Raw genomic sequence first — 13183 nt, 5'->3', positions numbered from 1 at the left:
TTCTAGTTCCGTAAAAAATGCCATTGGTAATTTGATAGGGATTGCATTGAATCTGTAGATTGCTTTGGGTAGTATAGTCATTTTCACAATATTGATTCTTCCAATCCAAGAACATGGTATATCTCTCCATCTGTTGGTATCATCTTTAATTTCTTTCATCAGTGTCTTATAGTTTTCTGCATACAGGTCTTTTGTCTCCCTAGGTAGGTTTATTCTTAGGTATTTTATTCTTTTTGTTGCAGTGGTAAATGGGAGTGTTTCCTTAATTTCTCTTTCAGATTTTTCATCATTAGTGTATAGGAATGCAAGAGATTTCTGTGCATTAATTTTGTATCCGGCTGCTTTACGAAATTCATTGATTAGCTCTAGTAATTTTCTGGTAGCCTCTTTAGGATTCTCTATGTAGAGTATCATGTCATCTGCAAACTTTGACAGTTTTACTTCTTCTTTTCCAATTTGTATTCCTTTTATTTCTTTTTCTTCTCTAATTGCCACGGCTAGGACTTCCAAAACTCTGTTGAACAATAGTGGTGAGAGTGGACATCCTTGTGTTGTTCCTGATCTTAGAGGAAATGCTATCAGTTTTTCACCGTTGAGAATGATGTTTGCTGTGGGTTTGTCCTATATGGCCTTTATTATGTTGAGGTAGTTTCTGTCTATGCCCACTTTCCGGAGAGTTTTTATCATAAATGAGTGTTGAATTTTGTCGAAAACTTTCTCTGCATCTATTGAGATGATCGTATGGTTTTTATTCTTCAGTTTGTTAATATGGTGTATCACATTGATTGATTTGCATATATTGAAGATTCCTTGCATCGTTGGGATAAATCCCACTTGATAATGGTGTATGATCCTTTTAATGTGCTGTTGGATTCTGTTTGCTAGTATTTTGTTGAGGATTTTTGCATCGATATTCATGAGTGATATTGAACTGTGATTTTTTTTTTTTGTGGTATCTTTGTCTGGTTTTGGTATCTGGGTGATGGTGGCCTCTTAGAATGAGTTTGGGAGTGTTCCTTCCTCCGCAATTTTTTGGAAGAGTTTGAGAAGGATGGGAGTTAGCTCTTCTCTAAATGTTTGATAGAATTCACCTGTGAAGCCATCTGGTCCTGGACTTTTGTTTGTTGGAAGATTTTTAATCACAGTTTCAATTTCATTAGTTGTGATTGGTCTGTTCATATTTTGTATTTCCTCCTGGTTCAGTCTTGGAAGGTTATACCTTTCTAAGAATTTGTCCATTTCTTCCAGGTTGTCCATTTTATTGGCATAGAGTTGCTTGTAGTAGTCTCTTAGGATGCTTTGTATTTCTGTGGTGTCTGTTGTAACTTCTCTTTCTTCATTTCTAATTTTATTGATTTGAGTCCTCTGCCTCTTTTTCTTGATGAGTCTGGCTAATGGTTTATCAATTTTGTTTATCTTCTCAAAGAACCAGCTTTTAGTTTTATTGATCTTTGCTCTTGTTTTCTTTGTTTCTATTTCATTGATTTCTGCTTTGATCTTCATGATTTCTTTACTTCTGCTAACTTTGGGTTTTGTTTGTTCTTCTTTCTCTAGTTCCTTTAGGTGTAAGGTTAGATTGTTTATTTGAGATATTTGTTGTTTCTTGAGGTAGGCTTGTATAGCTATAAACTTCCCTCTTAGAACTGCTTTTGCTGCATCCCATAGGTGTTGGATCATCGTGTTTTCATTGTCATTTGTCTCTAGGTATATTTTGATTTCCTCTTTGTTTTCTTCAGTGATATCTTGGTTATTTAGTAACGTATTGTTTAGCCTCCATGCGTTTGTGTTTTTTACGTTTTTTTCCCCTGTAATTCGTTTCTAATCTCATAGCATTGTGGTCAGAAAAGATGCTTTATATGATTTCAATTTTCTTAAATTTACTGAGGCTTGATTTGTGACCCAAGATGTGATCTATCCTGGAGGATGTTCCATGCGCACTTGAGAAGAAAGTGTAATCTTCTCTTTCTGGATGGAAAGTCCTATAAATGTCAATTAAATCTATCTGGTCTATTGTATTATTTAAAGCTTCTGTTTCCTTATTTATTTTCATTTTGGATGATCTGTCCATTGGTTTAAGTGAGGTGTTAAAATCCCCCACTATTATTGTGTTACTGTTGGTTTCCTCTTTTATAGCTGTTAGCAGTTGCCTTATGTATTGAGGTGCTCCTATGTTGGGTGCATAAATGTTTGTAATTGTTATCTCTTCTTGGATTGATCCCTTGATCATTCTGTAGTGTCCTTCCTTGTCTCTTGTAATACTTTTTATTTTAAAGTCTATTTTGTCTGATATGAGTAGTGCTACTCCAGCTTTCTTTTGATTTCCATTTGCATGGAATACCTTTTTCCATCCCCTCACTTTCAGTCTGTATGTGTCCTTAGGTCTGAAGTAGGTCTCTTGTAGATAACATATATATGGGTCTTGTTTCTGTATCCATTCAGCAAGCCTGTGTCTTTTGGTTGGAGCATTTAATCCATTCACGTTTAAGGTAATTTTTGATATGTATGTTCCTATGACCATTTTCTTAATTGGTTTGGGTTTGTTTTTGTAGGTCCTTTTCTTCTCTTGCGTTTCCCACTTAGAGAAGTTTCTTTAACCTTTGTTGTAGAGCTTGTTTGGTGGTGCTGAATTCTCTTAGCTTTTGCTTGTCTGTAAAGCTTTGGATTTCTCCGTGAAATCTGAATGAGATCCTTGCGTGGTAGAGTAATCTTGGTTGTAGGTTCTTCCCTTTCATCACTCTAAGTATATCATGCCACTCCCTTTTGGCTTGTAGAGTTTCTGCTGAGAATTCTACTGTCAACCTTATGGGAGTTCCCTTGTATGTTATTTGTCATTTTTCCCTTGCTGCTTTCAATAATTTTTCTTTGTTTTTAATTTTTGCCAATTTGATTACTATGTGTCTCGGCGTGTTTCTCCTTGGGTTTATCCTTTATGGGACTGTCTGTGCTTCCTGCACTTGGGTGGCTATTTCCTTTCCCATGTTAGGGAAGTTGTCGACTATAATCTCTTCAAATATTTTCTCGGGTCCTTTCTCTCTCTCTTCTCCTTCTGGGACCCCTATAATGCGAATGTTGTTGTGTTTAATGTTGTCCCAGAGGTCTCTTAGGCTGTCTTTATTTCTTTTCATTCTTTTTTCTTTATTCTGTTTCGCAGCCGTGAATTCTACCATTCTGTCTTCCAGGTCACGTATCCGTTCTTCTGCCTCAGTTATTCTGCTATTGATTCCTTCGAGTGTAGTTTTCATTTGTGTTATTGTATTGTTCATCTCTGTTTGTTTGTTCTTTAATTCTTCTAGGTCTTTGTTAAACATTTCTTACATCGTCTCGATTTTTGCTTTTTCCGAGGTCCTGGATCATCTTCACTATTATTATTCTGAATTCTTTTTCTGGAAGGTTGCCTATCTCCACTTCATTTGGTTGTGTTTCTTGGGTTTTATCTTGTTCCTTCATCTGGCACATAGCCCTCTGCCTTTTCATCTTGTCTCTCTTTCTGTGGATGTGGTTTTTGTTCCACAGCCTGCAGTATTGTATTTCTTCCTGCTTCTGTTGTCTGCCTTCTGGTGGATGAAGCTATCTAAGAGGCATGTGCAAGTTTCTTGATGGGATGGATTGGTGGTGGGTAGAGCTGACTGTTGCTGTGGTGGGCAGAGCTGAGTAAAACTTTAATCCGCTTTTCTGATGATGGGTAGGGCTGGGTTCCCTCCCTTTTGGTTGTTTGGCCTGAGGCAACCCAACACTGGAGACTACCTGGGCTCTTTGATGGGGCTAATGGAAGACTCTGGGAGGGCTCACGCCAAGGAGTACTTCCCAGAACTTCTGCTGCCTGTGTCCTTGTCCTCACGGTGAGCCACAGCCTCCCCCTGCTTCTGCAGGAGATCCTCCAACGCTAGCAGGTAGGTCTCGTTCAGTCTTTGCTGGGGTCACTGCTCCTTCCCCTGTGTCCTGATGTGCACACTACTTTGTGTGTGCCCTCCAAGAGTGGAGTCTCTGTTTCCCCCAGTCCTGTTGAAGTCCTGCATTCAAATCCCACTAGCCTTCAAAGTCTGATTCTCTAGGAATTCCTCCTGCCGTTGCCAGACCCCCAGGTTGGGAAGCCTGATGTGGGCCTCAGAACCTTCACTCCAGTGGGTGGACTTCTGTGGTATAAGTGTTCTCCAGTCTGTGAGTCACCCACCCAGTGGTTATGGGATTTGATTTTACTGTGATTGCGCCCCTCCTACCGTCTCATTGTGGCTTCTCCTTTGTCTTTGGATGTGGAGTATCTTTTCTGGTGAGTTCCAGTGTCTTCCTGTCGATAACTGTCCAGCAGCTCTTTGTGATTCTCGTGTTCTCACAAGAGGGAGTGAGAGCATGTCCTTTTATTCCACCATCTTCGTTCAGGGCCTGCCCCGTGATTTGTCTGAGAGGGGCTGAGAACCTTAGGGAGGCCAAAATGTTATATTTTTATTGGGTGCATTTTGGTAGTTTGTGCTTTTTGAGGAATTAGGCCATTTAATCTAAGTTGTCAAATTTATGTATATAGAGTTTTTCTTAGTATGTCTTATTATCCTCATAATGTCTGTGGACTTTGTAGTGATAGCCCCCTTTTTATTCCTGATTTTGGTAATTTGGGTCATCTTCTTCTTTATTTTTTGCTTGTTTACTGGAAATTTGTGAGCGTATTGATTTTTATAGAGAACCAGCTTTTTGTTTCATGAGGTTTCTCTATTTTTCTGTTTTTGATTTCATTGATTTCTGCTCTTTATGTCCTTCTTCTTGCTTGCTCTGTGTTTGTTTTGCTTCTCATTTTCTAGTTTCTTGTGGTGGTAGCTTAGAATTTTGAGATTTTTGCTCTAATGTAACTGTTAAGTGTTTTGTATTTTCTTCAGCACTGCTTTAGCTATACATTTTGATAAATTGTCTTCATTTTTTAAAAAATTAATTAATTTTTGGCTGCATTGTGTCTTCGTTGCTGCGTGGGGCTTTCTCTAGTGGTGGCGAGGGGGGTCTACTTTCCATTGTGGTGCGCGGACTTCTCATTGTGGTGACTTCTCTTTGTTGCAGAGCACGGGCTCTAGGTGTGCAGCCTTCAGTAGTTGTGCCATGCAGGCTCAGTAGTTGCTCCATGGCATGTGGGATCTTCCCAGACTAAGGCTCGAACCCGTGTCCCCTGCATTGGCAGGTGGATTCTTAACCACTGCACCATCAGGGAAGTCCCTGTCTTTTCGTTTTTATTCAGTTCTATTTATTTTTTATTTCCCTCAACACTTCCTGTTTGACTCGTGTTATTTAGAAAAGTGTTTGGAGAGTTTCCTATTGTGTTTCTGATACTGATACTGATTTCTGATACTGATTCTCCATTGTTGTCAAAGAATACACTCTGTATGATGAAATTCTTTTAAATTTGTTGGGATTCGTTTTATGGCCCAGGATATAGTCTATCTTAATGAATGTTCCATGGGTACTTGTAAAGAATGTATATTCTGATGTTGAATGGCATGTTCTGCAAATGTTGATTAGATCCTGTTGGTTGGTAGTGGTAAGTTTTTTTGTATCCTTAATGATTTTCTGTCTGGTAGTTTTATCAGTTGCTGAGAGAGAGGTGTTAAAGTCTCCAAGTATAGTTGTGGATTTGTCTGTTTTTATCTGTTCTATCAGGTTTTGCTTCATATGTTTTACAGCTCTGTTGTTTGGTGCATGTACATTTAGGATTGTTATGTCTTCTTTATGGATTGACTGTTTTATCATAACTTAATGATCCTTTCTGACACTGGTGATTTTCTTCACTGAAATCTACTTTATCTGATATTAATATAGTCACTCCTGCTTTCTTTTGATTAATATTTGTAGGCCATATCCTTTTCTAGCCTTTTATTTTCAACCTACCTATATCGTTATTTTGAAGTGAATTTCTTGTAGATGGCATAGAGTTAGATTGCTTCTTAAAAGTCCATTCTGCCAATCTCTGTCTTTTAATTGGTATATTTAATTTGATTGGGTTCAGATTGTTGAATCTTTAGGTTTATTCCTTTTGCAAATTTGGGAAATTTTTAGTTTTTATTTCTTTGAATATTTTTTCATCCCCACATTTTTCTCCTTTCTTTCTAGGATTCCAATGACACAAATGTTAGACCTTTTATAACCGTGTTACAGGTCCCTGAGGCTCTGTTTATGTTTTTCAGTCTATTTTTTTCTCTGTTATTCAGACCGTGTAATATCTGTTGACATATCTTTAGGCTCAGTGTTTCTTTGCTCTGTAATCTACCTCTGCTATTAAGTCCATCCAATGAGTTATTTTATTTTATTTATTCCTCAAGTCCTGAGGTCCCTAGCCAGTCTGCCTTCTTCTTTCCATCTTTCAGAATCTTCTTATGTTTGTTTTATAATTACATCCAGGGTTTTTAGCTGTCCTTAGTGGGGGGGGGGGTTAGGGAGAAATGTGTTCATTGTATCTTGACTGGAACTAGAAGTCTCTGTGTTGAAGTATTTAAAATAAATTCAGAAATGATAAAAAAAAAAAACGATAAGTCATTTTAATAGCAAATAAGTTTCTGCAGAGAGATGGCTGAGGCAATGCACTGTGGGGGTATGGTTGGTGGAGATGTGCCCGGAAGATGTGGTGAGCCTTGGATCTTGTTTTTGTTTGTTTGCATTCCCAGCCTTGGAGGTATCTCAGCTACTGTGATGGCTGACAATTCTAAGGGATGTTTTGGGAGGGAAAGGTATAGAAAACCTCCCTTCTCCTGTGTTTCTCCTTTACTCTCATAATACTACCACACTTACAGTACTTCTGACACCAGCTGTGTGTGCGGTTTCCCCACACCAAGCAGTTCTGCAAAACAGCCGGGTGTCCTACAGTTTAACTCAATTCTGACACTACCTGGAGATAGCATCAGATCCCACAGGTTAAGGGCTCAACCCCACAAGACTGCTCCCCCTACCTCCCTTAAGGTGCCAACTGCAAGTCCGGTTTGTTACCTTGGTTTCTGACCAACTGGTTTTAAATCGGAGCTTCCCACCACCCCTTCCTCAGGTTCAATTAATTTGCTAGAGCAGCTCACAGAACTCAGGAAAACAGTTAACTTACTGTTTACTGGTTTATTATAAAAGGATGTAATAAAGGATGATCATCCAGATGGAAGAAATGCATAGGGCAGGGTATGTGGGAAGGGGGATGGAGTTTTCATGCCCTCTCCAAGAGCGTCACTCTCCCAGGACCTCTATGTGTTCACCAATCCGGAAGCTCTCTGAACTCTGTCCTTTTGGGATTTTTATGGAGGCTTCCTCATGCAGGCAGGATCGATCATTAACTTCATTTCTAGGCCTTCTCCCTTCTCTGGACAACGGGGAGTGGGGCTGAAAATTCCAAGCTTCTAATCCCGGCTTGGTCTTTCTGGTGACCAGCCCACATCCAGTAGCCCACTAAAAGTCACCTTATTAGAACAAAAGACACTGCTGTTACTCAGGAAATTCCAGGGGATTTAGAAGCTTTGTGTCAGGAACCAGGGTCAAAGACCAAATATTCAAACAAAAGGTGTTCCTAGTGCTCTTATCACAGGAAATTCCAAGGTTTCAGAAGTTCTGTGCTAGGCACCATGGGCAGTCAACAATATACATTTTCTATTATTTCACAGGGAGGTCTCTCTTTGAAAGCTTGGGCAGCCAGCTAATGGGCAAAGGGGACAGATTGAAGAGATACATGGGAGAATCCTTCCACATACTCTGATTGCTCACTTTCCTGGTCTTTCATGCAGTGTGTAAAATTCAAGGAGAGAAATGGTATGTGGGATTATGAAAAGCTCCTCTCCTCCCCCCTAGATGGATGGCAAAAATGTCAGTTTTTCCTTTTTCTCTCTTGTATTATTCTTACCATTCTTAATTGGCCTTCTGCCCTGGGGACCTTCAACATTTTGGGATTCCATCTGGAGTTGTAGTTTGCTAGTATTTGCCCACCACAGAGACCTTACATGTTAATGAGTTTTCTTGAATGTGTGAAGACTTCCTAAGAAGAAAGCAAATTCTCCGAGCGTGAGGGCCATTTTAGGGGCCGTGGCTCCCAAAGGACTGGGGATCATTGTTTTTTTCTCCGTGTTACTGTGACTTTGTCTTTTTGGTGTTCTGGAGGAGTGACACTAATGAGATGCATGATTTATTAGCATAGTTTGTAGCTGGGAAATCTTATGAGCTTGTATAACTTGCTGTCTAGTCATCCCATTCTATTAATTTTTTTTTTTTTGGTCATGACCCCTAACTTGTTTAGCAGCTTTATTGTTTGTAGCTCAGTTCTCCACATACCTTATAGAAAATATGGTTAGTGTTTTAACAGTTTGACAGATATGGGGACTATAATATAGTTCCTGTGCCTTTGATTTCATACCAGAATTTAATATTTCTTTTAAAAAATTGATTCTTTTTTAGCTTTAGGAAGAAAGAGAGAAATATGGAATAGACAAAGTACAGAGAGAGAATCTATATATGTTCGATCACGTATATTGCACATATCTTGAATAATCTGGAGCAAATTCTAGAAAGCAGGGAGGTAGAGGTATAGCCCGAGGATGTTACTGAGTTTGGGTTGGCAACTGGGTTGAAGAGATTCAAAGAATCCACCCACGTTAATTAGGTCCCCTTGATGAATTAAGTCATTTTGAGAGGTTTTCTCTTTCCTTGTGCAGAACACCTCCCACCCCCATTATACCCTGGACCTATTAGCAAGGCTTAGATCCTGAGGGCCAGTTAAGAGACTGGATGGTACATGTTAAACAGTACTGTTGTTACCGAGTCCAGGCTTGCTCTGCTTGCCACACGACAGACCAATAAATCGGGAGACGAGGCGTTGAGGCAAGGCATAGCGACTTTATTCGGAAAGTCGGCAGACTGAGAAGATGGCGGACTAGGGTCCCCAAGAAACCATCTTACGGGGTCTGGATGACAGTTTCTTTTATAGAACAGAAGGGAAAGAGGTGAGGAAGTACAGTAAAAAGGCCATTTATCTTGCAAAATAGGACGGGGATGTTCTGCAGCCATCCACAGGTGGGCAGGGTCAGAATGTATCTCTGTGAGTTGAACAAAGACCTTTTAGTTTAACAGGCAGAGGGGCAGGGTTCCCTGTGGCAGGCCATTATGTATGCTTACAGCCATAGACAGTGATTATAATAACAAAAGCAGTGAAAAGCAAAGGTTAAAGTAAAAGAAGCAGATCCAACATGGAGTCAGAATTGGCTCTTCCCTGTTGCCCTGTTTTTGCTAGTCCTGTTGATGGCGTCCCCACCCTTGTGAGCATCTTCTTTACCTGGGCAGGATGGTAAAGATGTTTAAACAGAGACTTGTTATTTACAGAAAAAAAAAAGTTTTGTTAGTGAAAATATTTTATCTTTGAGGAAATGTTGGGGAAAGAGTATTGTCTCTGGAAATTGTGAGCAGTAAAATAATTTAGTTCAAATTATTTGAGAAATAGCAAAGCATCTGTTGAAAGATAAAGAAAACTCTTCCAATAATTGCTAAATGAATCATTAGCCTGAGTTCATCCAGAGAGCAGTGCTGCTTCTGTGCAAAATCCCTACAAATTAGTCATATTTTTTTTCCTTCCCCTTTGGAGAATTATAGACCATTAAGGTGAGCTTGCTGACTTTGAATGTGTAGGGAAACATTTCTGGATTCAAGTATCTTACAAAGGTTTTCTCTATTCATAGATAAGTTTTGCTCAGTGTGTTTGGGAATTAGGTATGGTCTCAAAGTAAATAATATGCACAAATGCTGTTTAGGAAACAGATATGCAAAAGTGTTCAGTGTTTCTGTTGTATTGCTTTTTTTTTTGCAAAATGTTGGATATGAGGTAAGGAAAACAGTAAATATATACAGCTCTCCTTGTTTTCCCTATCCAAGGAGAAAATAGCCATGGTAATGAAAAATACAGACCAGTGGGTAAGGTAGCTAATTTTTTATTTGGTTTTGAAATCCATAAATTGGTGCACTTATGAATGTGAAACACTCACTGCCTTCATTATCCAGTTCTAGAACACTCCTTGGAGTGATCTACCTGGTGTTTTTTCCTCCGTTTATTTTTCTCCACTGAATAGACTTATTTCAGAATGATGTTCTTCAAAGTGAATTATTTTCATAATGCTTCTATAATACAGCTAGAGCTGTACTGCAGTCAGAAGAAAAATCCTTTCCAAAGTATGTTGATCAAGGCTCCATTGCAGACAACAGAATCCACCCCAGTTAGTTTAAGCAGAAAGGACTTTATTGCAGGGATTTAAGGAGATTTCAGAATAGTCGAAAGGTCTATAGGGATGGGCACTAAGTAAGGTTCCTGGAGCAATTCCCAGAGCCACCCTGTAAAACCGTGGCTGCTGCCCAGCTCCTGGCTGGAGAATGCAATGCTATGGTGCACTAGTAAAAGCTGCCACACCAGGAAGCTACAGCACCTCTGGACTGACTGGACCCTGGAGCCTCCACCGTGGCTGCTGCAGAATAACAAAAGCCTCTGCCACCATTCTTTCAGAAGTCTCAAAACCCATACATTTTTATGTTTGTTCTTTCACCTTCAGGTCTGTGTATTTTTTCATCAGAAGCTAGGTCCAGAGGGAACATGCTAGCTACAGGGAATTCTGGGAAATGTAGTTTTTTGCCTTCTAACCTCTAATGTATAGGAAGTCAAACGAGAAGTGGTCGGAGGAGTGTTGATTGAGGCAATTGGCAGTGTCAGCCACGCAGAGCAGATATTTTATTTTGAGAAGAAGGTTAAGATGGTTGCTTTCCCAAGGCATTTTAGATGCTGCAGCTTCTCTGAATGCAGATGTTCCTCTTTTGTTAATCATGGATTCACTCCTTTCCAGTCCAGTTTCTAGAACCTTTCTGCTTTCCTTTCTTTTGACTGGGTTTGAGGGAATCTTGAGCAGGTCCCCTCTCTACTTCTATCTATCTCCATATCTATGAGCATCTCTATCTGCTTCAGGATATACAGCTTGAAAACTCTCAGATTTATATTTCTGGGGCTATCAGAATAAAATAGAGTTTGTTGTTTGTTTTTTTGTTTGCATATTTACTTAACAAACACACACATAGTACTTAATAAGTACTAGGCACTATTCCAAGTGTTTTCCATATTTTAATTTATTTAAGTCTTATAATTAAACCATGAAATAGACAGTACTCTATTTTGTCCATCTCTTTAGAGCAAGTAATTGATATAACCAGAGGGTGGGCCTTGAGTTGGTGAAGATAATCTGCAGAGCACAACATACACTAGAAATATTCCACGAGTTTCTGTTCTCTAACTGTGATTATAAAGGCATTCAAGGATAGGTGCCAGGTTCTCCACTTTCTGTATTTCTTATTCCCTTTTCCCAGTAGACTGTGTTTACACTAGGTTCTTAAAAATGATTTGACCCATATGTCATTCAATTTATTCAACAAGCTTTTATTGAGTGTCTAGTATGTGTTGGTTTCTTGGAGGATACAATGCTGAATATACATGTAGTCCCTTTTGGGGCAGGGGGAGAGGTCACAGTTTAGTGGAGAGGCAGCTCAGTAACCTACAATTAAAGTACAATGTGGTAAATTGCCATGATATGGGTAACCGTCGTACATTGAGGGAAAATAGACAAGGGACAATCTGTCTGGACTATAAATGGATGGATTAGGTAAAGCTTCCTGGGAGAGGGCTTGCCTGACCTGAGGCCTGAAAGGTAGGTCATCATCCTGATGTTTGAGGGACAGGTTTCTCCAAGTAAAGGGAGCAAAGGGTGGGAAGTTTCGGCCATATGAACGCAGCACGTTTGGGTGGTCAGCACGGCCATGTTGCAGAACTGGGGAGAAAAGTTGGGTAGGATGATGAAGGCTGGGCAGGGCCAGATAGGAAGAGCTGCATGCGTCTTGCTGAGAATGTTTCTCTGGTATGCTAAGGGCGAAACCTGAAGAATATTAAGTGGGAGAGTGACTTGATCAGGTGTGATCCTAAAAATGTTACTTTGGTGCTGTGAAGAGGGAACAGAATGGGGGGAACAAGACCAATTGTGCAGAGAATAGTCCCCACCTTTGAAGTATGTCCAGTGCAGAGTACCGGGAGGAAAAAGATGTGCAGTTGCTCCGAGTTTTTCCTGGATAACCAAGGGGAATGGGTGTGCTGCAGCTGAGGCTTCTGTGGCCTTCGTAGAATCTGCTTCATCTGTAGATATAGACTTCAGAGCTGATAGTAAATTACCGAAAAATGCCATCCATACGTGTAATAAAACAATGTTCCTGACCTACTCTCACTAGGAGACAAGTGGTGGGTCTAGGAGAAATGGTAATCCCTTAGAAGAGGGGCCTGCAAACCAGGGCCTTTGGACCAAATTTGGCCCTCCACCTGTTTTTGTGGGTACAGTTTTTTTGGAGCACAACTGCTCCCATTTGTTTATGTCTTACTATGACTGCCTTCGGGCTACACCATCAGAGTTGAGTAGTTGCCACAGAGACTCTATGGCTCACACAGCTGAAAATATTTACCATCTAGCCCTTTATTAAAGTTTGCTAGGCCTTGTTTCAGTGTGATTATTTTGATAGCAATACGCAGGATGGATTTGGAGGGATGAGTTCAATTTTAGAGGCATTAACATTTTTTAACTTTAGACTTTGCACTTCACCAATGAATCCCTTTAGCTTTTATGATCACTTTAAACTCTAATTATATAAATGCCATTTGCAGCAACATGGATGGACCTAGAGGTTATCATACTAAGTGAAGTAAGTCAGACAAAGACAAATATCATATGCTATCACTTATATGTGGAATCTAAAATATGACACAAATGAACTTATCTACAAAACAGAAACAGACTCACAGACATAAAGAACAGACTTGTGGTTGCCAGAGAGGTGGGAGGGAAGGATGGACTGGGAGTTTGGGATTGGCAGGTGCAAACTATTACATATAGAATGGATAAACAACAAAGTCCTCCTGTATAGCACAGGAACTATATTCAATATCCTGTGATAAACCATAATGGGAAAGAATATGAAAAAGAATATATATATATAAAGAATAAAAGAATATATATAAAATAAATATATATATAATAATAAATAAATAAATATATAAATAAAATAAAAATAAAAAAATTAAACAAATAAAAAATAAAATATAAAAGAATATATATATGTGTGTATGTATATATACACATAGATATATGTATAACTGAGTCACTTTGCTATACGGCAGAGA

At 39.4% G+C, this 13183-nt stretch overlaps 1 protein-coding gene across 1 annotated transcript in view; it reads left to right on the top strand.

Moving 5' to 3' along the window:
* The window catches only part of HHAT (hedgehog acyltransferase), a 364679-nt gene that overhangs the window by 42261 nt on the left and 309235 nt on the right, over positions 1 to 13183 (top strand). The window lies entirely within an intron of this gene.

The sequence above is a fragment of the Grampus griseus genome (genome assembly GCF_964374135.1).
Source record: "Grampus griseus genome assembly, chromosome: 1".
NCBI classification, from domain to species: Eukaryota; Metazoa; Chordata; class Mammalia; order Artiodactyla; family Delphinidae; genus Grampus; species Grampus griseus.
Note: the sequence above shows the minus strand (reverse complement) of the source record. Positions and strands in the feature narration are given on the sequence as shown.